The following is a 24,321-nucleotide window of genomic DNA, read 5'->3' on the forward strand; positions in this document are numbered from 1 at the left end:
TCATGTTGTAGAATTCAAGGAGTCTTTTGTATTTAAAATATGCAATGATTTATCCTGTACCTCATTGTTTTAGAAAGACTGATAGCACGTACTATTTTAAGATTATTCCTTTAAAAAAAAAGTCCTTTTGTCTTTGAGGAGAAGGCCTCCCTTTAAAGACACTTTTCTCACAGAGAACCTTTATAACCACTCTTATAAAACAAGAAAGAACTTTTTCCAGGTTCTCTTGGTTTTCCTGCCAATCCCAATGGTCAGTCTGTGGAGCTGTCCAAGGTTTTATTTCTTGCCCTTCCTGCTCTGGCCCCTTTAATCATCATACAAAGAGGGAGCACAGGCTACTGAGGGAGACCACCAACCTTGAGTCAGACGCTCAGGTCTGAGTCCCAGCATCAGTACTGGACAGCTGTGTGACCTCGAGCAAGTCAAATAAGTTTCTGGGCCTCAGTTTCCTCATCTGTCAAAACAGGGTGGTAATCAGAACACCTAACTGAAAAGGTTATTGTGAGGATTTAATCAGTCACTCTGTGAAAGTATTTATAACAGTTACTGGCAAGTAGCAAAACAAGGAATCTTTGGATTCCCTAATTTCTACCATAAAAGGGCTTTAAACTCAGTTTATTTTTCTCCTTAGCTGTTTCGCTTTTGTAAATACACCCTAGCAATTATGGAGGATCCAGCCACATGAGGAGGTGGAAAGATTCTTCACAGAGCTGTGACTTAGGGCCCCCAGTCACGGCCTTGCCATTAACCAGCCCTGTGGCCCTTGTCAACTGACTTCTCCGACTCCAATTTCTTCCTCTGTAAAGTGAACGACGTGAACTTCAATAAATCATCTCTATTCTTTAGTATTCGGGGAATCGCATTCTCTCCTTGTTCGTAAACTGGAAAAACGTTTGGCACCTACCATGAACCGGAGAGCCGTAGCTGGGGAGCACACAGGGCACTGGGGATCTACTGCCCAAGGGGCACCCGAGGAGCCGTGCCCAATGTATTCGAGGAATCCGGGCTGAGGGTGGCGTTAGCACTTCTTTCTGCAAAGCTTAAACGCTCCCAGACTCACCTGAGGACCTGTCACGGTGGTTTGCTAGAAAACCCCGTTCTCCCCGTTAGGAAGATTACTGGGTCTCCCAAGGACACGGAAACCCTTTTTATCACGAGGCTGGAGCGACTCAGCACGCAGCGGGAGTTGATGGGAGCCGTGTCGCCTCTTGCCATCCATGCTCCGGAGCGCTCCTCTCTGCGGCAGGGCCAACCCCCCCGCTCCAGTGTGTACGATGGGTGTCCCCGCGCCGCGCACCCCCCCCAACCTCCTTTCAGCCCCTCCCTCCCGGCTGCCATAGAAACCGGCCTACGAGGTCCAGGCCCGCGTCCCGCTGCCCCTCCGGCCTCCCCTTTCCCCCTCCCCCGGGCCAGCCCCCCGCTCCGGATTGGTCCTTCGGGAAACGCTGCGGGGCGCCTGAGTCCCGGCTGCGGAGCCCCGGCCGGGCCGGTGGGCGGGGTCTGCCACTGCCGCCCCTGACAGCTCCGAGCCTTCGGCGCGGCCACTGCGCTCTGACACCGACGCACCGCCCGCGCCAGAGCCCACCGCCCAGAGAGCCAGGCCGGGCGCCGCGCAGCCGAGCCCGCGAGCGGAGCTCGCCACCAAGGTAAGCGAGGGCCGCGGGGCTCGCAGCCGGCACCCCACCCGGCCGCCCCTTCCTCCGCCAGGCTGCCGACTTGGGTGCTGAGCAGGGACGCTTCTCCTCCCTGGAACCCCGGGGCATAGAGAGACCCAACTCCCGGCGGGGGTGGGCGAATTGGGGTCAGGAGAAGATTAGCGCTCTTTAGGGGCGCCCCCTCCGAGGCCCATCGCGCTTGGGAGGCGAGCGCGTTGGAGGCGGAGGCCGGGGTGCGCCGGCGCGAGCAGTCTGCCCGTGCCTGGGGGCGTGCGCCCGGGGTGTGCGCGCCTGTGTCCCCGAGTCCCGGCTGGGTGCAGACACCCGGGTCTGTGCGCGCAGCCCCAGCCTCGCCCCGCTCACCCCAGCTGCGCGCCGCCAGCGCCCTCAGGCGCGAGCCCGGAGCCGCCGAGTTTGAATCGAGTGCCGGGGACCTGCGTGACCCCGGCGGGCAGTCGGTAGTGAAGGGCCCTGACAGCGAAGGGGCGGAGGTCCAGAGGAGTGGACCCTCCATCACACCCCACCCCACGACGCGCCCTAAAGAAAGACGGTCCTTTGGAAAGACTGTACAAGTAAAGAAGAGCCTGTCTTCTTCCTTGAGGTCCCTTCAGGAATATTAGGAGCCCGAGGATTCGGCGACACGACCCGGAAAGGATCGCAACAGGGTTTTTTAAATGCCGTTTCCGATGAGCTCTGTGTGCCGGACCCAGTATCTGAGCAGATGGAGAGGTCAAGGCACCCGATAAAGGTGCTCTTAGCCCCAGTAAGAGCAGCGGAGATTCAGCCATCTGCGCTTTTTTCTTCCCGTCTCTCTCCCTCCTCCTCCGTCCCTTCCCGGCTCTTTTCTCCACCCCCTCCCGGTTTTCGTCCTCCCGACTTTATTAGACAAGAGGGCTCTCTGTTATACCCACCCTCCCCCACCCCCTTCTTCACCCGGTTTCAAACCCAGAGCGAAGGAACCACATTTTAAGCTTTCACCCGTGCAATTCAGACAAGTTTGGAAGTTAAACAAATCGCCTTTGCACTCGAGGCCGCGGGAATCCAGAAGGGAAACAAACAAAACCAGACCGAAGGATCGATTCCAAGGTTAAGATTGCAAAGGGGACTCTAAAACGAGATTTGTTTGTGGCAATATGATTTTTTTTAATGTTTGTAAAATATGTATCACTCAAGCTTGCATCATCAGTATTCAATGTGATTCACTGAAGAGCTTCAAAAGATGGTTTCTGTTAGTGTTGCAAAAGCACTTCTAATTTTGGTTGCCATGGTAACCGGAGAAGTCGCCCGGCACTGTTGAGAGGCTGCTTGGATGGAACCGGGAACCGTTCTTGAGGAGACCTCCCCAAGCCCCTCATGTTACCATGGTAATAATAATTGAGCCTAGTAAGATACTTGTTTCTTTAGGGTACCGAAGGCCCGAGGCGTGGTGGTGTTTAATTTTACCTTTGCAGAGTTTGCAGTTTGTGAAGCAGATCTTCCCTCGCAGACAACTGAGAGTAAACACTGCCCTCGGCCAATTGGTCCCGCCGGCCCAGCTCTCTTCCCACAGTTCAGCTGCCCCACGGAAGGGAGACCGGGGAGAGTGTTTGATGTGAAAGGAATCCTGGCCTGGGACCAGATCTCTCTCCCCATTTAGCGTTAAATTTGGACTCCTAATTAGCTTTCTAATTAGGAGGTGGAGGAATGCGAGAGGAAAGCCCAGAAAGAGGCTAATAGGGAAAAAGTCCAGCTCTCCACGGACTGGTGTTTTGTATGCTGTTGAATTTGCCTAGTAAAGTCCTCATAGGTTTATTTTTGGCTTGACCACTGTTAAGTGGTAAGCCTGGAAAAACCTTCAGAGAGATCTCCTGTGCTAGGGGGAAACGTGGATTGATATTTAGTTTGAGGTGTGTGCTCTTTTCTAATAACAACTGCATTTAGAATAAAGGCAGTTTTGTGTGAAACCTAAATTTCCCAGTAATAACTACAGATAGGCCACAGAGCCCTTTATGCTGTTGGTTTGGCCTTAGATTTTCAGTTAAAAAGGTTTAATTTGGGCAGAGTAATGGTCCCATTCAAATACTTTTATTAGTACATGTTGATGTCTTTAAAGGACCCTAATTCTTTGCACATTCACAAGTCCTAAGCATTGAAACCTATACATTAAATTTACATATTGATAGCATATGATTGGAAATTTTTAAAGCCAGTCCTTACACTTACAGTTTTTTTATTTTTTGTTTTTTTTAAAGAGCGTGGAGCTTCTCTGGTCGTCCAGTGGCTAAGACTCTGTAAACTAGGGATCTGGGGTTTGATCCCTGGTCAGGGAACTAGATCCCACCTGTCCCAACTAAGAGCCCATGCAGCCAAATAAATACTAAAATTTTTTTTTTAATTAAAAAAAGAACTTGTTTTAATAGGTTAATGTTTTCAGCCAAATATCTAGTTCCATTTTGAGAAACTTAAAAATTAAAATATAATGTGAAAATCCAACTGCATTCTTTGAACCTCATTATATAGTATTTCTCTAAGGACTAAAGACTCTTAATTCATTTGCTGATTTTCTTTCAGTTGTTGAAATGACAACTAAAATTAGTTTATAAAATGAGTCTCATTCTATGTTTTCACTTTTCATGGTCATTCTAGAAAATGTTCTCTAGAACTGAAGTTATAAATTTCAAGAAAAGAAGAAAATAGTCCAAGTTCTTATGATGACAGTGTCTACAATTTGAATTAAGCAGATCACAGTTCTTAAATAACTTTTTCTCAAGAACTTCAAAGATAGCTCAACCATTGTCATATATAGCATCCTGAGGAATATTAACCAGTTTTATGGATAGGCAAGTTGTGTTCAAAAGACTCAAGTCATTTCAGGTAACTACTTGGAAAATTAAGAGATGAAAACTAAAACCACCTGGCATGTGTTGGAATATGAGTATCAGGGAGGACTGAGAAAATCTAGGCGAGAAGCGAGACAAGGTACAGTGGCAGGAAGAATTTGGGATTAAGAGAAAAATAGAACAGTAGGGGGAAAAGAGTCTTAAATGCGAAGAAAACTCACAGATTAAAGGGAAGGGAGTAAAAAGAAAAAAAAAACTAGTGTAATGGGAGCTACACAGAAAAACAAAAAAACCCAAGTTGGGAAACAGGAAGCTAAAACAAACTCTACTCTTCGCCTTCCACGGAGAACAGAGAACCTGATGCTTTTCAAGAAAGCTCTTGCTGTCCCATTTAGCCAAATTCTCCAATTTAGAGGCTCTCTGGGAGGACTGAGATTGGACCAAAATTCACTTCCCAGTGGTATGGCCTTCCCGTCTGCTGGCTAGACCTGCTTCTTCTCAACCCTTCAGCCACCAAGAAAGCTTTCTACTCTGCGTTGGCTGGATCATTTAGTCGGGTCATTCTTAACTTTAAGTTGCAAGCTTCACTTTTAAAAACTGCTCAAGTTGTTATCCACCGAGTGCATTCATCTATAATTTTATGGATTAGAGCATGTTAAAAGATTCTAAAAAAAAAAAAACAGTCCCCCTCTTGGGTTATGATTGCTCTGCTCTTTCTTAGCTGTTTGATCACATCCTTCCCTAGCTGGAAATAATGCTCTTATGTGGCTGGTCCTTGAGTTATCAATTTTAGACAGAATCTGTACACTTTCTTTTATTACAGGGGAGGAAATAGCTCTCTTACTCCTCCCCTCCAACTTCCCCTTCCTCCATTTTTGCAACACAGTTGGTGGGAAAAAATCAGCCAGAGCACCATTAGTATAATCCTTTATTTACAAACGCCAGGCAGGGGAATGCTCCAGAGAGGGAAGGAGGACTGGATGTTTCCTAGGACTCTAGCCAGAGCAGCCAAAGTTCAGTTAATTTCAGAAATAGTTAGGGAGTTTGGGATTGACATGTACACACTGCTATATTTGAAATGGATAACCAACAAGGACCTTCTGTATAGTGCAGGGATCTCTACTCAGGGTTATGTGGCAGCCTGGATGGGAGGGGAGTTTAGGGGAGAAGGAATACATGTATGTGTATGGCTGAGTCCCTTTGCTCTTCACCTGAAACTATCACTGTTAACTGGCTGTACTCCAATATAAAATAAAAAAGTTAAAAAAAAAAAAGGAAATAGTTGATCAAGGACAGAAAATGGAGGAATTGCTCTTTCAAGTTGGTAGCCATTGTTTGAGTAAAATGGATTTTCTACAAGGGAGTGGGAAGGAAGAGTCAGGGCCTAATATCTTGTGCTAGGATGGTGAGAAGGGAGGGTGCAGGAGGAAAGAACTTGCACACGTCTCCGTGCAAAGCTCTGCCCTATTAGTGCTTCTCACAAGTGACATCACAATGTTAATTACATCAACATTGCATCTGCATGACAATGACTGTGTAATTATTTTTCACTGGAGCCAGGTTGTGGACTGTGGATGTATTTCTTTTTCTGTACAACTTTTTTGGGGAAAATAGTTTTTCGTTTGTTTGCTTTTTAGAACCTATCACCATTTATTCTAGTGGCTCTTTAAAATGCCTCTTCTTGGTTTTTTTCACACAATGAAATGCATCTGCCAATCCTCTTCCTTCTGGGCCCCACCCCAGCCCTCTGAATGTCCCCCCTCAGTTCTCCAGTCTGAACCAGTTTTCTGATGGCCAGAACATATTAGGGGTCTTCTGAGATTTCTCTTCACCCCGCCTTTGCGTTGATTACCTGTTCTCCCTGTTCCCTTGTCTTTCTTCTTTCTTGGTTTATGCTTTTCATTTTATAAAGCATGTTTTGCTGTAAATAGCTTCTTAAAAGGGGGTATAGGAAGTAAATTTGGGGGACTTTGCATGTCTAGAAAAGTCCGTTTCACTCTCACACTTAATTGATGGTTTGCCTGAGTATAGGATTCTCGGCTGGAAATTCATTCCTGCAAATTTCCGAAGGCATTGATTTATTCTTTTCCAGCTTCCAGTGTTTCTGAGTTCAGTGTCATTCTGGTGCTAGATTCCTGGCATGAGATCTGTTTTTTCTGTCTGGGACCTTGTGGTGGTCTCTCATTTTTGAAATGAAATTTCACTGAGTACAGATTCACTTTCTCTGGGCTATGTTCATTTACCTGGTGGAGCCAAGAAACACGTCCTGCACTTTCGGGGAAGTGATGATGTAGACATACTTGGAAAATTACTCCACTTTATTAGTTTCTTTTCCTTGTCATGTGTTGGTTATTGTTAATTGTATCAGCTCAGGATTTTTACCTTTGAATAAATTGGTTGCTGTCCTTTGGAATCATGCATGCTGCCAGACCAGTTTCTCTGTTCTCACCACTTTTTGTCTTTCAGAAACTGATCTCTTGTGTCAATCACATAGGATCATATCCTTCACTTTACTAATAATTTTGGTGCTTTTTGGGCATTTGCTTTATGTACATATTGGTTTAAAGATGTTAATCTAAGCACAAAGACAGCAAATTTGTTATAGGATATGAAGGCCAAGTCTAAAATGCTGGTATAGCTTTCAAATCTCACGTCAATTATTGGTAATTTGCAGAACTGGTGTCTCTCTAGAATGTAGACTTACATGCCTTCACATTTTACAGTGGAGAAAACCAATCCAGAGATGTTTAGCATGGAATCATTTCTTCTGACTTATTGCTAAACCCTTATTCTTTCATCCTGTCTCTTCTCTCTCCCTGGTTACTTTGTCTTATATTTCTTTTTCTTTTTATTTCTTAATCTTTTAAAAAATAATAATTTATTTTTGGTTGTGCTGGGTCTTTGTTGCTGCATGGGCTTTTCTCTAGTTGCGGCAAGTGGGGGCTAGTTCCCTAGTTTCTGTAGTTGCAGCTGTCTAGTTGCTGTGTGTGGGTTTCTCATTGTGGTGGCTTGTCTTGTTGAGCGTGGGCTCTAGGTGTGCGGGCTTTAGTAGTTGCAGCTCCCCAGCTCTAGAGCACAGGCTTGACAGTTGTGGCAGTCAGGCTTAGAGGCACCACGGTGTGTGGGGTCGTCCTAGACCAGGGATTGAACCCATGTCTCCTGCATTGGCAGGTGGATTCTTTACCGCTGAGCCACCAGGAGGCCCTTATTTTCTTTAGTCTTAAAGAAACATAATTCCTTACTATAAGACATTATAAAATATGTATTCAAAAGCAGTACATATTCCAGAAGCAGCAAGTAATAGTGGCTAAAGTCTAATTCTGGAACCAGCCTACTGGGTTGGAATCCTGTCTCTGTGATTTACTGTGTGACCTTGGCACATTATTTGACCGGTTTACGCCTCAGTTTTGGGGACCTATAGTGATGCCAACCTTCTCACATAATTGTGAGAATTAAATGAGTTGATTCATGTGAAGTTCTTAGAATGGTGCCTGGCATACAATAAATATCAATGTTGCTAGTATTATTGTCAAAAGTACAGAAATAAATGTTAAAAGAAATAATCTATTATTCTGTCTCTACTACCATCAATAATTCCAACTAGAGGGATGACTGTGGTTAAAATTTCAGAGGGTTGTTTTTTGGTAGTTAAAGCAAAAAAAAAAAAAAAAGAAATGTACATATCATTTTATTGTTTATTTTTCCACTTGTCTTTATAGTTTGAGCTTTTTCCCCATATCGTTGATTATTCGGTATTCTTCTGGTTGGTATTGATATATTGGCTTCCTGTATTCATCCTAACACACAGCCTTACAAATTAGGTTCTTCATTAGAACCAGCTGACTGGGAAGCCAGTTCTTCCTTCTGGACCCCTTCGGGTTTAGAACAGGTGTAGAGAGGGGTCCTCCCACCATGAATTTGAGAAGACCCTGTTACCATGAAGAGAGGCCTTCTCGTTCTCTACACAATGAAAGTATTCTGGAGATGGCACCTGAAAAGGTGCATTAGAACAGAGTGAGGGGGGTGCTTGTGTGAAGATTATGGAGGAGGAGGGGAAGGGCTGGGTAAGAACCAGATGGCAGTGTTGGGGTGGCAGTCAGTGGGGCCATCACCCGTGGACCTGTGGGTCTCCCCACCCACACAGCAGAGCCCACATGGAATGTGGATCTGATCTTTTGAATTTTCCTTGGAACCTCAGCAACTCCGTGAGGCTGGGAAGCCAATGAAAAGGCTTCTGTGTGCAAACACATCCTGAAAGCTGGAGCTGCTTTGATCTCCTGGGAGAGCTGACGTGACTTGGCCTCTCCCCAGGACATGATAGTCACCAGCCTGCTGTTCTCACACAGGACCTGTATGGCCAGAAATAGGCAATCTAGCAATGTGTCCAGAATTTTGGAATTGAGCCTTGAGCAGCCCAGTGAAGAGCCATGCCTCTTGAGAGCACTCCATGTAACACTGAGACAAATGGATGTTAGTGGGTGTGTGTTCTGTCATGTCACATGCACTAGAGAGTTACTATCTTCCCAGCAGGCAGAGAAGTTCTGCAGAGGATTGTGGCCAGGTATCTGGCTTTGGATGGAGAGATGTAGACGGTGATACAGAAGGTGAGGAGGGACGCTTCTGTCTTGCCTAAACTCAAGCTTCCTTCAGAGTCACCCTCTCCGGATGGCGCATCATATCCATGTGAGAACCAGCCTGTGTGCTTGGGTGACCACTCCTTGCCAAGAAAAGTAAAAAAAGTTTACCAAAACCACAAAACGAGGGACATGGTTAATATCTGTAGGAAACGGGATGCAACGAGTTTCAAAGGGTAGTATATCGCAGTTCAAAGTCAGTAGACTCTTGGCGTAAAGCTGTTTGTCTCATTGCCGAAATGTCCAGTGAGAGTAGAAAATTGGTGACTTTTTGTTCAGTGCTAGATTGGTTGAAAGTTGCCCATCAGAACAGAGACTAAAATTCAAATACAGACTATTACTCCCATTCTTGGGTAGTAAGATATACTTTGATCATATTTAATTATGAAAAAAATTTAAAACCTTTTAAACTTCTCTGAACTTCTAGTTCAGGCAAATACATCTTGGACATGATCAAACAGCACTAGTTCTTGTAGCAGACAATGAGGTACAGATTTTCCCACCCTTTACATTGTCAAGTTCAAGTTGTACATTTACTAACAAGTTGTACATTGTCAAGTTCAATTGTACATTTACTAACAATAAAACATATTCACTTTCTACTTCCCTGACCTACATTTCCTTATTTTAGCCCTTGCTGAATCACAGGGGCAGATTCTTTCAGGCCAGATCTCTTTCAAGTTTTCCCTGAGCAGGGCCCGTGCCACCTGTTCTCTCTGGGTACCCATCCTTGCTGTATAAATGTCCAGCCCAGTGCTTTGAACATTGTATTTAGTTATCTATTTATGTATTCACCTTGCCCCGCCCCCCCAGCTGATGATTTAATCACATCCAGGTGACTCTTGGGGAGGGACCTTGTACCATTGGCTTAAAGTAGGCAGGCCCTTGAAAATAGTCTGCTGAACTGGACACTTGGTCCTGTTATTGGATGAATATTCCGCAGTGGAGTAAGAGTGTAGCAACCTCCCATTGCTTAGGTGAGAGCAAGAAAAGGGTGGTGCTAGTGGTAAAGAACCCGCCTACCAATGCAGGAAACATGGGTTGGATCCCTGGGTTGGGAAGATCCCCTTGGAGAAGGAAATGGCAACCCACTCTAGTATTCTTGCCTGGGAAATCCTATGGACAGAGAAGCCTGGCAGGCTACAGTCCATGGGATTGAAATGAGCCAGACAGGACTGAGCACGCTGAGAGAGCAAGGAAGTGGGAGAGGATGACCTCTTGTTCAACCCCATCCTTTCCTGCAGCATCTGTTCCGTAAGGGCACCCAGTGAGGCACACAGGGTGTGCTCAGCTGAAGCACAGGCTCTGAGGTCAGAGAAGCCTGGACTCTGATGCTTCTTGCCTGTGTGACTTTAGACAAGTTACCAAATTCTTCTGAAGTTCCTGAAAAAGGAGGAAAACTGCAGGCACCTTTCAGGGCTGCTGTAAGGATGGAAGAAAGTACATACAGACCACTTCTGACTTAGGATTTTTCAACTTTACGATGGTGTGAAAGTCACACACGTTCAGTAGAAACCAGACCTCCAGTTTTGAATTTTAATCTTTTCTCAGGCCAGCGATACTCTCTCATGATGCCAGGCAGGGGCAGCAAGCTGCAGCTCCCAGTCAGGCACACAATCACAAGGGCAAACCCCTGAAATCCTTACAGCCATTCTCTGCACTGACCACCTTCTGTTTTTCACTTTCAGTACAGTAGTCAATCGGTTGCATAGGATATTCAACACTTTATTATAAAATAGGCTTCATATGAAGTGACCTTGCTGACTGTAGGTTCCCAGGTGGTGCCAGTGGTAAGGAACCTGCCTGCCAATGCAGGAGATGTAAGAGACGCCAGTTCGATCCCTGGGTCGGGAAGATCCCCTGGAGGAGGGCATAGCAGCCCACTCCAATATTCTTGCCTGGAGAATCCCATGGATAATGGAGCCTGGTGGGCTACAATCCATAGGGTTGCAGAGTTGGACACGACTAAAGGGACTGAGCAGGTATGCACACAGGTTAATCTAAGTGATTAGACCATGTTTAAGGAGGGTGAGGCTAAGATATTATTTCAGCTAAAATAAGTTTATTTTTCTTGCTGAAGAGCAGTTCTAGATGGATGTATGTGTTTATTCAGGCTGTCATAACAAAATGCCATAGACTTGGGGACTTAAGTGCCAGAAATGAATTTCCTCATGGTTCTGGAGCCTGGAAGTCTGCGATCAAGGTGGCACGCTGGTTGGGTTCTGCTGAAAGTGCCCTTCTTGGCTTCTTGCCATGCCATCACATGGGAGGGAGGGAGAGAAAAAGGCAACACTCTCTGATCTCTTCTTATTAGGTCACTAAACCCATCATGAGGGCCCCACCCATATGACCTCATCTAAACCTAATTGTGGGCTTCCCAGGTAGCTCAGTGGTGAAGAATCTGCCTGCAGTGCTGGAGATGTGGGTTTGATCCCTGGGTGGGGAAGATCCCTGGAGAAGGGAATGGCAGCCCACTCCAGTATTCTTGCCTGGAGAATCCCATAGATGGAGAACCTCGGTGGGCTATGGTCCATGGGGCTACAAAAGAGTTGGGCACAACTTAGAGACTAAACAACAACAGATGGTTGGATGGTATCACCGACTTAAGGGACACGAGTTTGAGCAAACTCCTAGAGATGGCGAAGGACAGGGGACCTGGTGTGCTGCCGTCCATGGGGTCACAGAGGCAGACACAACTTAGCAACTGAAAAACAACAACTCCAGGGGGTTTTCCCAGCCCAGGGATCGAACTCGCATCTCTTGCACCTCCTGCATTGGCAGGTGGATTCTTTACCGCTGAGCCAGCAGGGAAGCCCTCATCACTGCCTGACAGGGCAACCTTATGTCCCAGCTGGTCACGGGAAGCCCTGGTTTACACCTGTTGTCCCAGAGTGATTATTACTATCACTCCCTTCAACTCTCAAAAGTGCCTTGATTTGAATGACAAATTCTATGTCTCCCTACTTATTGAGCACTTGTTATTTATTATAGACTCTCATTAAACAGTAGTTATTAATAAGGGGACTAGACTACAACTATAGATAAATAACACATGATGTTATTTAACACAAGATTTCACATGATGTTCTAACCGCAATTCACTAGTCTTATCGTTTTGACAGTCTGGCTGACTATTCTTCAACTCCACCCCTCCACTCCCATATCTGCTATGACTTCCTTTCTAAGAGACATCCCTGATGTTTTGCAACCATACTTGACTATCACTTTGAATTTTGAAAGGAAAGACTTAGAATTGAGATAATTTGCATGTTCAAACATCCCAACTAGTTTTTGTTTTGGTTTTCCCATGGGAAATATTATGTTACCAAGTAGATGAATATATTAGTATCCCAATATCACACTGCTACTTTAAGGAGTAACCATGTCATAGATTTTGACAGTTAAGTTGCCTATTGAAATGGTAATGCTGGACTGATGTCTTCAAGGTACCAAGGAATAGGAATTCCTGACCCATTCCATGCTCCCATCCCTGACCACCCTTAATGTGGTTTGGAATTATTTTTAGGAATTTTTCTTCCCTGGAAGTTACATCTCTACCTTCTCTGCTAACCTCTCTTCCCCATTCATAAAAAATCATTTATTTTTATGAAATCTTCCTCAGGTAAGATTTTTGTTTCTTCAGCTTTTCACTTATCAGAAGATAGTATCATCTGCTGAGTACCTCCTAATTGAGCAAACTGGTGGAAATACTGAGAAAGATTCCTCCCCGTTTCATGCCCAGGACAACTCATTGCCTTCTTGGAAAGTTGCATAAAACTGCATTTCTGTGGCTATTCTGAATGACTCATGTAACAGTTTTGCAGATACCTCTTTTAGAGGGTACAAAAGATGTTTGCTCACCTGAAATTTGGAGATGAGAGCAAGTGTACCAGTCTACAGCTTGAAAATGAAACAAGTGTGCTTGTGTGTATGTGTTACTGAATACGATTCAATATAACGTTTTAAGCATACTCATACATAAAACCAAAAAAACTGAACTTTGCTAAATTTATAGATTCATTTGGGGATGAGTTTACATGTTTTTGATAGTATTGTCTTATTAATGTCGTATTTTTTTCCCATTTGTTAGGTATTTTTAAAATATTCTCCAGTAAGTTTCCATAATTCTCTTTATTTATGTTTCTCTAACCTCCTTTGTTAGATTGATTCTTAGGTATCTCATGAATTTTACTGCTCCTCATATGAATGGAACATGTCTTATTATACTTCCTTGTTATTACGAGATTATTATTGGTGAATTAAATGTTACTGAATTTGCAGCAATGTTGTCCCCTGCAACACTGTTAAACTTACTTATTAGTTTTAACAGTTTGTGAATAGAGTCTCTAGGATTTTCAATGTTTAAAATCTTTGTGTAGAGAACAGGCTTGTGGACACAGTGGGAGAAGGAGAAGGTGGGACAAGTTGAGAGAGTAGCATGGAAACAATTACATTACCGTATGGAAAGTAGATAGCCAGTGGAAATTTGCTTTAATACACAGGGAACTCAAACTGATACTCTGCGACAACCTAGAAGGTTGGGATGGGGTGGGAAGTGGGAGGGAGTTTCAAGAGGGAGGAGACATATGTATACCTGTGGCTGATTCAAGCTGATATATGTCAGAAACCAACACGATATTGTAAAGCAGTTATCCTCCAATTAAAAATAAATTAAAAAAATTTAAAAAGAACAGCAAAAGAGAAGGTCTAAAAAGAAAAACCTTTGCAAATCAGAATAGTTTTGTTTCTTTTCAGTATTTAGTTCTTGTCTTCTTTCAATGGCTAGTTGCTTCAGTAAATATTGAATAGAAGCAGTGTTAGCAGGCAGTTTTGTCTTCTTTCTGATTTTGTGGGAATGCTTCTAATATTTCGTCATTTAAAAAGATGATTGCTATAGGGTTTTGGTAAATAGCCTTAACTTGGTTGAGCAAGTTCCCCTCTATACCTAGTTTGCTAACAATTTTATTGATAATGAGTATACATTTTTATAGAATGCTTTTTCTGCACCTGCTGAGATGCTTTTTTATTTTTCTCCTTTAATTGATTCATGTGTTAAATATGCACATCTTATATAATTAAGCCATGCTCAAATTCTTGGGGGAAGTTTCAGTCAATCATATTTTTATAAATACACTGCCAGGTTTGATTTAGTACTGTGTGTTTTACAATTTTGGTATTTACATTAGGGAGTGAAATTGGCTTGTAATTTTGCTTTTTTGTTCAGTCTGCTAAACTTGCAATAGATATTCTATTCCAAGATGGCCTGAGCTGTGATCTAACTTAAAGTATAGCTTGTTTCTTTTCTGGTGTATACATATGCAGCAAATATTGCTCTGCATTCTTATTTATTTGTAGCTTTCTTTGAGGCACTAGGACTTGTTCGGCAATCATAATCACTGTGAATTATTATTTGCTTTTTCTCTGGGTAGGTTGTCATCCAATAGCATAGGGCTATCTAGAGTTTCATCAAGTCAGTTTAGATCCTTATGTCGTTGGGAACAAAGGATACTTTCATTTGTATTTGTACTGTCACTGATATTCATCAGGCCCAATGGTTTATTAAAAAGGAAAGCACTTTGAAGACTCTTCATTAAGGAAGGAAGCTCAAGATGGAGGAGATATGTATATATAATTATGACTGATTTGCATTGATATACGGCAGAGACCACCACAACATTGTAAAGCAATCACCCTCCAATAAAAAAGAAAGACTCTTCCTTTCCGATTCTCCTGCCTGCCTTTGCTGTTGTCTCTGGCCCAGGCCCAAGCTTGGACCTCAGGGCAGGGGCCTGTTCCTCTGTAGTGACCCCACGTGGAGGCAACCGATGGAGTCAGGAGGGCCTGGGGCCCAGGCTGGCCCTGACACTCACTTGCTCTCTGAGTTTGGACAAATTGTGCAACCTGTATGTGTGTGTGCTCAGTCACTCGGTCATGTCCAGCTGTTTTCGACCCCTTGGACTGGACTGCAGACCGCCAGGCTCCTCTGTCAGTGGAATTTTCCAGGCAAGAATACTGTAGTGGGTTGCTATTTCCTCTTCCAGGGGATCTTCCTGACCCAGGGATCAAACCTGCTTCTCCTGCGTCTCCTGCATCAGCAGCTGGATTCTTTACCACTGAGCCACCTGGGAAGCTCCACTCAACCTCTGTAAACCTTAATTATTCCATCAGTGCAATGGGAATTTTAGTGTCTGTCTTAGAGTGTTAGTCATAACGATTAATCAATAATATAAGCAACACAGGGTTGGTATATAGTAAATACTTAATAAAAGTAGCTTTTAGTATACCTTCTCTGTTGTATTGAATAAAATGCTAGTAAGACTGTGCTAACACCAACTAAAAGTATGACTGCTTCCAAATGACCTTCCAAAAGTACCATTAGTTTATGGTTTATAGGTTTATATTAGATACATCACCTTTTATATATATTATGTTTTAAGTCTTTTTTTTAAGCAAATATTGATTTGGTGCCTACCACATCCTAGGACTGGCTGCTGGAAAATATTGAGGATGTAAAGTAAACAAGCAGCAGAGGTCAGTCTAGAAAGGCCAAACATAATTAGAATATGACCTGATAAGGGATCAGATATGAGATGTCAAGTTAGAATATCAGAATGAGATCTGAAAATATCAAAAAATGAATTTCAGGGACTTCCCTGGTGGTCCAGTGGTTAAGAGTCCACCTTCCAATGCAGGGGACCCAGGTTCAATCGCTGGTTGGGGAACTAAGAGCCCATATGCCAATGGACAACTAAGCCCACGCGCCACAGCTGCTGAGCCAGCGCTTGCTCCTGAGCAGCTGAGAGCCAGCACGTGGTGGGACACATGTGCACCCATGGCTGATTCATGTCGACGGATGGCAAAAGCCACTGCAGTGTTGTGAAGAAATTAGCCTCCAGCTAAAGTTAATTACTTAATTAGAAAAAAGAACCAACACAGCCAAAGAAGTGAACATTAGAATAATTATTTGGGCTTCCCTGGTGGTTCAGTTGGTAAAGAATCTGCCTGCAATGCAGGAGACCACCTGCAATACAGTAGACCCAGGTTTGATCCCTGGATGGGGAAGATCGCCTTGAGAAGGAAAATATGTAGTAATACTAAATGAATATCTTTTAAAAAATAAATGGATTTCAGAGGGCAGAACAGCTGGTTCTGTCTGGTCTAACACTGAGAAGGTGGTATTTCAGCAGAGCCCTGAAGACTGAGTGAGACAAGGAGCAAGTGTGCCCCAGTCAGGGAAGCTGGGTTTGTCAGGCTTCCTGGGCGTGAAAGGATGCTTTCCGATAGGAAGGGTAAAGATGTAGGAATAAAGTGCATGATAGATTCAGATCTCAGAATACCCTTCCGGGCTGCATAGTTAACTGTGAGTCTTCGGGCTTAGGGCGAGGGAGGAGGACTGCCTTGGAATGCTGGGAAAACACTGACCCTCTAGTGTCCTAGCGGTGGGATTTAATTCACTGCTAATTAGTGTTGGTGTTGGCTTCCCCAGGGAAGAGTAAACACAGAGAAGGCAAGGAGTAGAGAGAAGGGCAGAAGCAAGTGCATGGGTGTGTGTGTTTGCAGAACCATTTTGGAGGAACTGAGGAATGCAGAGAAGGTTTTGAAAATAGAACAGGGATTAGTCCTCATGCTTTAAAGACAACAGAATCTGCTGGAGGCTACTAACGTGTCACATTCTGAAAATAAAAACGAAGGGAGATGGAGCCTTCTTGTTCTGTGATCCTTTTTAACCTCGGTAACCTTCCAAAGGGAAGCCATAATCAGGTTGTTTTTATTGTCTATGGGCAGGAGCAAGCCTTGGTCTGTAAACATTGGATGCTTCCAACTCAAATAGCCTTCTTAGGAATGTCTACCCACATTCGAGGTGTGCTTCACTGGGAACCTTAGAATACTGTACAGAAGCAATGGGGCATCTCATCAAACCCACACGGTTTCAGAAATTTTCCAGCCAGAGGTGCTCGGGTTACGGGCACTTGTAACAAACATGCTCTTGTTTTAGGAGACAGCCTTGAGAGAGTTTTGGTTTTTTTGTTTGGTTGTCTTTTTGAATTTTTACCATATTTTTCTTCATGATACAACATTTGTTTGTGGTGAGGTTTTTGTTTTTTAGCCAGAGAAGGATGTCTATGAGATAAATATCTATTTTTGTATCTCCCAGGATCCACACTACCTTTTAAAGTATCTGTATGATTCAATTCAGTTCAGCTAGCATTTATGGACTCCTCCTGGGTGCTGGGTGCCCACAACCTTGAAATTAATAAGAATAAGGACCTACTTCATAGAAACCCACATTCTGGTTGGGAGGACAAATGTGTACCCAAGTAACTCAAACATCAGACAGGATTTGAAGATGTTGAGAATGTTGGAGTTCATGGGGAAAACCAGAGAAGGAGCTAAATTCTTGCCTGGAGTACCAGAGGAGAAGAGAAGGAAAAGAATGGGAAGAGAATGGAATTTAGTCTATATTTGAATGTGTAGAATTTCAACTATTGGGTGACTGAAATAAGAAAAGCAGTGAAATTAATCTCTTGTAAAATGAGAATTTAAAATAATTTTCTGCTTTTCAACAAAAGAAACCTGTTTTAATTCATTTACTCACTTGTTTACTCCACAAACATACATTGAGAACCTATGATGCGCCAGGCACTCTTTAGAGATAGAGATGAGATAGACCATCTCTGCTCTTAGCTCCGTCATAGTCTAAAGGTGGACAGAGATGTGTGCACATTGACACCACAGATATACACAGAGGAATGCACGAAATACTTTGAGAGCACCATGGATATAAGGGATTCACGGATGGGCTTCCCTGGGGGTCCAGTAGTTAAGACTCCATGCTCCCAATATGAGGGGCCTGGGTTCAATCCCTGGTCAGGGAACTAGATCCCACACGTTGTAAGTAAGAGTTCACATGCTGCAACGAAGACCCATGTAGCCAAAATAAGTAAATTATTTTTAAAAAGAAACTCAAGGAAGACTTCAAGGAAGGATAGTGTTTTGCAGGTTTGATGGTGAGTGGGTCATGGAAACAGTCCATGGAGAGGGCATGTCATGTGCAAAGGGAAAGGAGCATGACGCAGCCTGGGATGTTAATGGGATCTTGGGTATTTTGGTATGCCTCAGGCTTAGGGCTTCCCTGGGGGCTCAGGTGGTAGAGAATCTGCCTGCAATGCAGGAGACCCAGGTTCGATCCCTGAGTTGGGAAGATCCCCTGGAGGAGGAAATGGCAACCCACTCTAGTATTCTTGTCTGGAAAATCCCATGGATGGAGGAGCCTGGCAGGCTATGGTCCATGGGGTCATAAAGAGTCAGACGTGACTGAGCGACTAACACACACAGGGGAGGAAAAGTTCAGCTGGGTCTGGAAATTAAATGATAAAACCAGATTAACAGGAAAAAAGATACACATTTATTTACTATATATTTTATGTGACATGGGAGCCTTGATAAGGAAATGAAGACCCGAAGAAACAGATCTAAGTGTTTTACGCTGGATTTGATGACAAGTGGACAGTCATGGAGGAATGAGATAGGCTGAGGAGGAGAGTTGAGTGTAGTCAACTTAGCAAGACCTGTTTGTTAGGATTCTTCTCTAAGTCCCTTTGTCTTCAGAGATAAGGCTGCACCTTTCCTCCAGATACAGGGAAGGCTGTCTCACCTGAGGGTTGTATAACATGTTTCAGGGAAGAGAGCTAGAGTGACCCTCCTGCTGAAAATACTAGGGTGCCATATTTTGGGGTAGCTTGTCCTGAACCCCATCAGGGTATATGGAGGGGGACAAATGAGAGGGAGCCTGGGAGATGAGAAATGAGGCTGGAAATAAAATCAAGACCCAGACCTTGCAGAGTTTTCTGTACTGTGCAATGGAGATTGAATTTTGTCCTATAGTCATTTTAATAAAGGACTTTAAGTGGGAAAGTAATATCCTCATTTTAGAAAGATCCTGCAGGTGGTTTGCTGCAGAATAAAGCTGAACTGGGCAAGACAGGAAGTAGAAAAGCCTGCTAGAAGACTGTTTCAGCCAAGTAGCTACTAGGGGGATTAAGACCTATAAAGGCTATCACCCTCATCATCTCCTACATGCAAATCAAAATTTAAGCAGAGACTCCGCAGTGAAGAGTCTGCCTGTAGTACAGGAGACCCGAGTTCAATCCCTGAATCAGGAAGATCCCCTGGAGAAGGGCATGGCAACCCATTCCAGTATTCTAGCCTGGAGGATCCCATGGAAAGAGGAGCCTGGCAGGCTACAGTTCATGGGGTCAGGAAGAGTTGGACACGACTGAGTGACTAACACTTTCACTTTCAACCGTAAAATAAGAAAACCCAAGTTCTGATTTTTCTTATAATGATTGTTTAGATGCATTGTAAAAATTATGTCAAATATCAAAATATCTTAAGACTTCTATTGCCTCTTCAGTGCCCTAAAGCATGCGCATCTCTATGAATTGTGAGATCCAGCCCTGCCCTATAGAAGTGGTGGTCAGGATGATAGGTAAAAGGATTGGGGTGGTTTAAAGTGGGAGGATGAACAGGATTGTGTGACTGGGTTCAGGAAACAGAGAAGCCAGAGACAGCGCTGAGATTTCTTTGATACACACACACTCACATATGTAATTTTATTTATTATTTAATATTTTTGTCTGTGCTGGGTCTTTGTTGCTGTACAGGCTTTTCTCTCATTTCTGTGCACAGGCTGCTCATTGCAGTGACTTCTCTTGTTGTGGAGCACGGGCTCTAGGTGCGTGGTCTTCGGTTTTGTAGTGCATGGGCTTAGTAGTTGGCGCTTCTAGTATCCAGAGCACAGGCTCAGTAGTTGTGGCACATGGGCTTAGTTGGTCCATGGCAATCAGGATCTTCCCGAATTAGGGATGGAACCTGTGTCTCCTGCACTGGCAGGTGGATTCTGGATTCTTTACCCCTGAGCCAGGGAAGCCCGGCCCTTAGATTTCTGGCTTGGTTGGCAGAGTGGTGACCATGGATATCTACCATTCTTCACCCCTGACATGTGGCAGAGGACCCTCCCAGCAGGCACGCCTCCAGCATCTGTTCCCCCTGCAGAGTTCCTCCATCCTTTGTGCTTAGTCCAGACTCCCATGGGTATTTTAAAATGCCCTCTTCTTAGGACCCCCAATAATTGTTTACAAACTTGAAAATCCTCACTGTCAGATTTAGCCTCTGACATAACCGCTGTCTCAGCACAGCTCTGTCATGAGGCTCCTGGCTCAACGTTGGCTCAGACAGGAGGGCTCAGCAGGGACCCCCATTTCTTTCTCCCATCTCTTGTCCTCTCCTTATAGGTGGCTCCTCCGGGCAAAGGTAACCCTGTTTCCTTGTTCACTCTGGCACCGTGGCCCAGTGACAAAAGGAGAAGATGCAGCCTGATGGACATAGTCACCCATGGTAAATCCACCACTGGCCCCCAATTTGTCTGGGAACAAGGTCCCAGACAGCAGCTAAATATATCTCTGGGATTGTTCTGAAATATCAAGAACTCAGTTGGGAAGAGAATTCCCCCCATGATCCTGGTCCTCACTGTTCATTGCTCTGTTTTCTTAGGGATTCCCTAAGCCGTAACTTCTAAGAAACAGACAAAAACAAACACACACCAGCACATATTCTCCGTGAGAGCTGGAACTCCCTCTCCAGGCCCGCTGTCCAGATGCTGGCCCCGTAGTGCCATGTATTGTCTTCCATCACCCTGTTCTGCCTGGGGGGTGTATTCTATAGTCCATTGGTTATTATGTCACCATTTCCACCATGCCAGGTGGGTGGGCCAATTTACTGTGTCAGAGATGAGTTACTTTTATATACACAGTCACCAGAGAGAGGCCGCATCCCCCGGACATCAGTGGAGATGAATGTATATTTTAGTCCTTAAGACAATCACTATCACAATCAATCATAAACAGTCCAACTAGCAACAACCACAGAAGTAAGCTGGATGAAATGTGGAAGAGCTTCTTTATTCTCCATATCTACCCCTATTTCATTGCCCTCCTCCCTAGCAACAGTTGGGTACTGCACATCCAGAGCTTTTCCTGGACTTCGTAGGTATCTTTCCTTATATGTGCAATAAGGAAATGAATAGTGACTCTTATCATGAAGGTCCCAAAGATGTGCCCATTTCCTGGGCCTCATGGCTGTTCCCCAGTACACCCCTTATCTTTACAATGATAAATAATTCATAAAACTCCAACTAGAAGGTCGTACAGGGCAGGGTGGAGGGGGAGTGTGAGCTGAGAATCACAGCAGAAAACTTTCTGATGCATAATGCAGAATCTTTCCATGTTCAGTCTGTGATCTTTTCACAGTTTTATACATTTGAATAATACCTGGGTCTCTAGAGCTCATGCTCTACTCATGGGCTGCCCTGTGAGATGAGAGATCTTTGTTATATGCTTTCACTCACCTCCTTGGGGAACTTTTTTTCAGCCAGAAATACCAAGTCAATTAGCTGAAGCACCGTGGAACGGTATGTAATTCTCAGAACTGGCTCTGAAAGCCTCCTGCTCCCTGGTGGGCACCACTTAAACTGCCTCCCAACACTGAGTAATCACTCCTTCAATCAGCCCCAGATTGGTCCTGCTCTGGGAAAGGCGGCATTTCTAATTACATTTGTCTTTCTCCTCCTTAGTCAGCATGGTCCTCTGCACAGACACTGGTGCCCAGCAGTTCCTAGAGCAACAAAGGCACAGCCAGATATGATAAGACCCTTCCTCTCCTTTTAGAGAGCAGTGAATTTTGCTTTTCCAAGCCAAATAGCCTACATGGTCTTTGACTTTGTGACTCATGTTCTTTAATGGGTTTGCCTTATTATTTACTACATTACTCCCTTCACATGGAAGGTCAGTTTGGTTTTAATGTATCTTCTCTTCGTATAAAATCCAGAATGACTGCTTGTACCTACATGATTGATGAATTTCTTGCCTTTCTAGAGAGCCTGCAAGACCAGAGGCTGGGGGGTTTGATCCCTGGGTCAGGAAGATCCCCTGGAGAAGGGCATGGCAACCCACTCTAGTATTCTTGCCTAGAGAATCCCCATGGACAAAGGAGCCTGGTGGACTACAGTCCATGGGGTCGCAAAGAGCAGGGCACAACTGAGTGACTAACACTTTAGAGAATTTTCTGTTTCTCATCAAGATAAATATTTATTTGATTTAAAAAAAGCAACTTAATATTTGATCCTGGTATACCTATGGGTATCAACCTATAAGGACATGTAAGTACCCTTTGTTACCATGTTTTTTCCCAAGGGCATTTAAGAATGTGGGGATGCTGTATTTATATGCACTAAATTGCTCTTTACTGAAGACCTCAGGAATGGTTTTCTGTGAAGTGAGTTGAGGGAATGTCCTTTATGGAAACCGGGTGAGGAGTTTGTCCTGAGTTTGTTCCTGGCTGGTCCAAGGCCAGCTTCCTGTGAAATTTGAATTGTTCATGACAGCTGAAGAAGGAAAAGCTACGGCAGCTGAGACGTCAGATATAGTGGTCATGGAGATAAAACGGCTGCTTTTTTCTCTCTGGGCTGCAAAATTTGACTTTAAATGTGAATGATGTCTTAAGATCAATGCATTTAATACCATTCAGTAGTGCAATAAAGAATGGTGTCACAGATTGGGTAGAGAGATAAGGAAGTGTTCACTCAATGAATGAAGGCTTTTTGGAAGAGGTGAGCCAAAGACAAAGTACTGAGTTAACCAACAAGTTCGTTTGGGGTTTTCTGCAAGGTGTTGTGGAAAAGCCTCTATGAACTTGTTGGCCAACCCAATATTTTGGGAACCAGGGATACGTCATGTAACCTCTCTGGGCCCTTATCTCCTAAGCTCTAAAATGAAGAGTTGGGAGGGGAGGAGCACTAAGGGGTCTTACGTTTCTAAAGAAATGGAATATAAATATATTCCAAGATCGAGTAATTCTTTGTTCCAGCCATTTTGGACAGGGTGGGTAAAGGACTGTAGGCAAGACCTAAATAAAAGTGTGAAAGGGAAGATAGCTATTAAGACTGTGAGCTGGAATGGAAGATATGGTCAAGATGTGAGTGGCAAAAAGAGATCATGAATCTTTGGAATCAGAAGATTGTATTTAATACAAATATATGGTCAGGTAGGGAAAAGATTTGAAGGCAGCTGACTGGGTAGTTTGCATTAAATGAAAATTTTGTAGTATAAGATTTTAATTGCCTTAATTGTTTCAAATGTAGTTTAGCAGCTTTGTCAAGATGTAATTCAAATAGTATACAATTCACTCATTTGAAGTATACGATTCAGTGACTTTTAGTTTATTCACAGAGATATGTAGATTTACATCATCACAATCACCACAATCAACTTTAGAGTATTTTCATTACTCTAAAAAGAAATACTGCTCTGCTTAGCCACATTCCCCACAAACCCTAACCAATCATTAATCTACTTTCTGTTTCTATAGATTTGCCTATTCTCTCATCATTTCATGTAAATGGAGTCATACAATGTTTAGTCCTTTGTTTCTTTCACCTAGAAGAATGATTTCAAGATTTGTCCTTGTCGCAGCTTATATCAGTACCTCGTTTCTTCTTATTGATGACTAATATTCAGTTGTATGGATATACCACATTTTATTTATTTATTCATCAGGTGATGGATGTTTGGGTTGTTCTATTTTTTTAGCTTTTATGAATTATTATATGCCAACATATAATAAAACCTTATTATATGGTTTGGTGTGCACATGTTTTCATTTCTCTGAGGTATATATACCTAGGAGTGGGAATGCTGGGTTATGAGATAACTATATTCAACTGCTTTAAAAACTGACAGACTGTCTTTTCAAGATGCTGTGCCATTTTACATTCCCACCAGCAGTGTATGAAATTTCCAGTTCCTGGGAGGGGGGACCGGGATGGGGAATACGTGTAAATCCATGGCTAATTCATTTCAATGTATGACAAAAACCACTGCAATGTTGTAAAGTAATTAGCCTCCAACTAATAAAAATAAATGGAAAAAAAAAAAAAAAGAAATTTCCAGTTCCTCCACATCCTCTCTAATACTTGTTATCACCTACTTTTTTTATTCTACCATCCTCGTGGGTATGAAGTGGTATGTCATTGTGGTTTTGCATTCCCTGATGGCTTAGGATGTTGAGCATCTTATATATATAGGACATATATGTATATATATATATGTATGTATATATGTGTATATATATATATATATATATATATATATATATATA

At 43.5% G+C, this 24,321-nt stretch overlaps 1 protein-coding gene across 1 annotated transcript in view; it reads left to right on the top strand.

Annotated features, from left to right (window-relative positions):
• The first annotated feature begins 1,379 nt into the window (after nucleotides 1-1,379).
• NIM1K (NIM1 serine/threonine protein kinase) overlaps nucleotides 1,380-24,321 on the top strand; it is a 75,518-nt gene continuing 52,576 nt past the window's right edge. The window contains exon 1 of the mRNA XM_070476651.1: nucleotides 1,380-1,646. The gene's annotated coding sequence lies outside the window, so the exon portion shown is untranslated. The remainder of the gene's footprint in view (nucleotides 1,647-24,321) is intronic.

Source organism: Odocoileus virginianus, chromosome 14 (assembly GCF_023699985.2).
Source record: "Odocoileus virginianus isolate 20LAN1187 ecotype Illinois chromosome 14, Ovbor_1.2, whole genome shotgun sequence".
NCBI classification, from domain to species: Eukaryota; Metazoa; Chordata; class Mammalia; order Artiodactyla; family Cervidae; genus Odocoileus; species Odocoileus virginianus.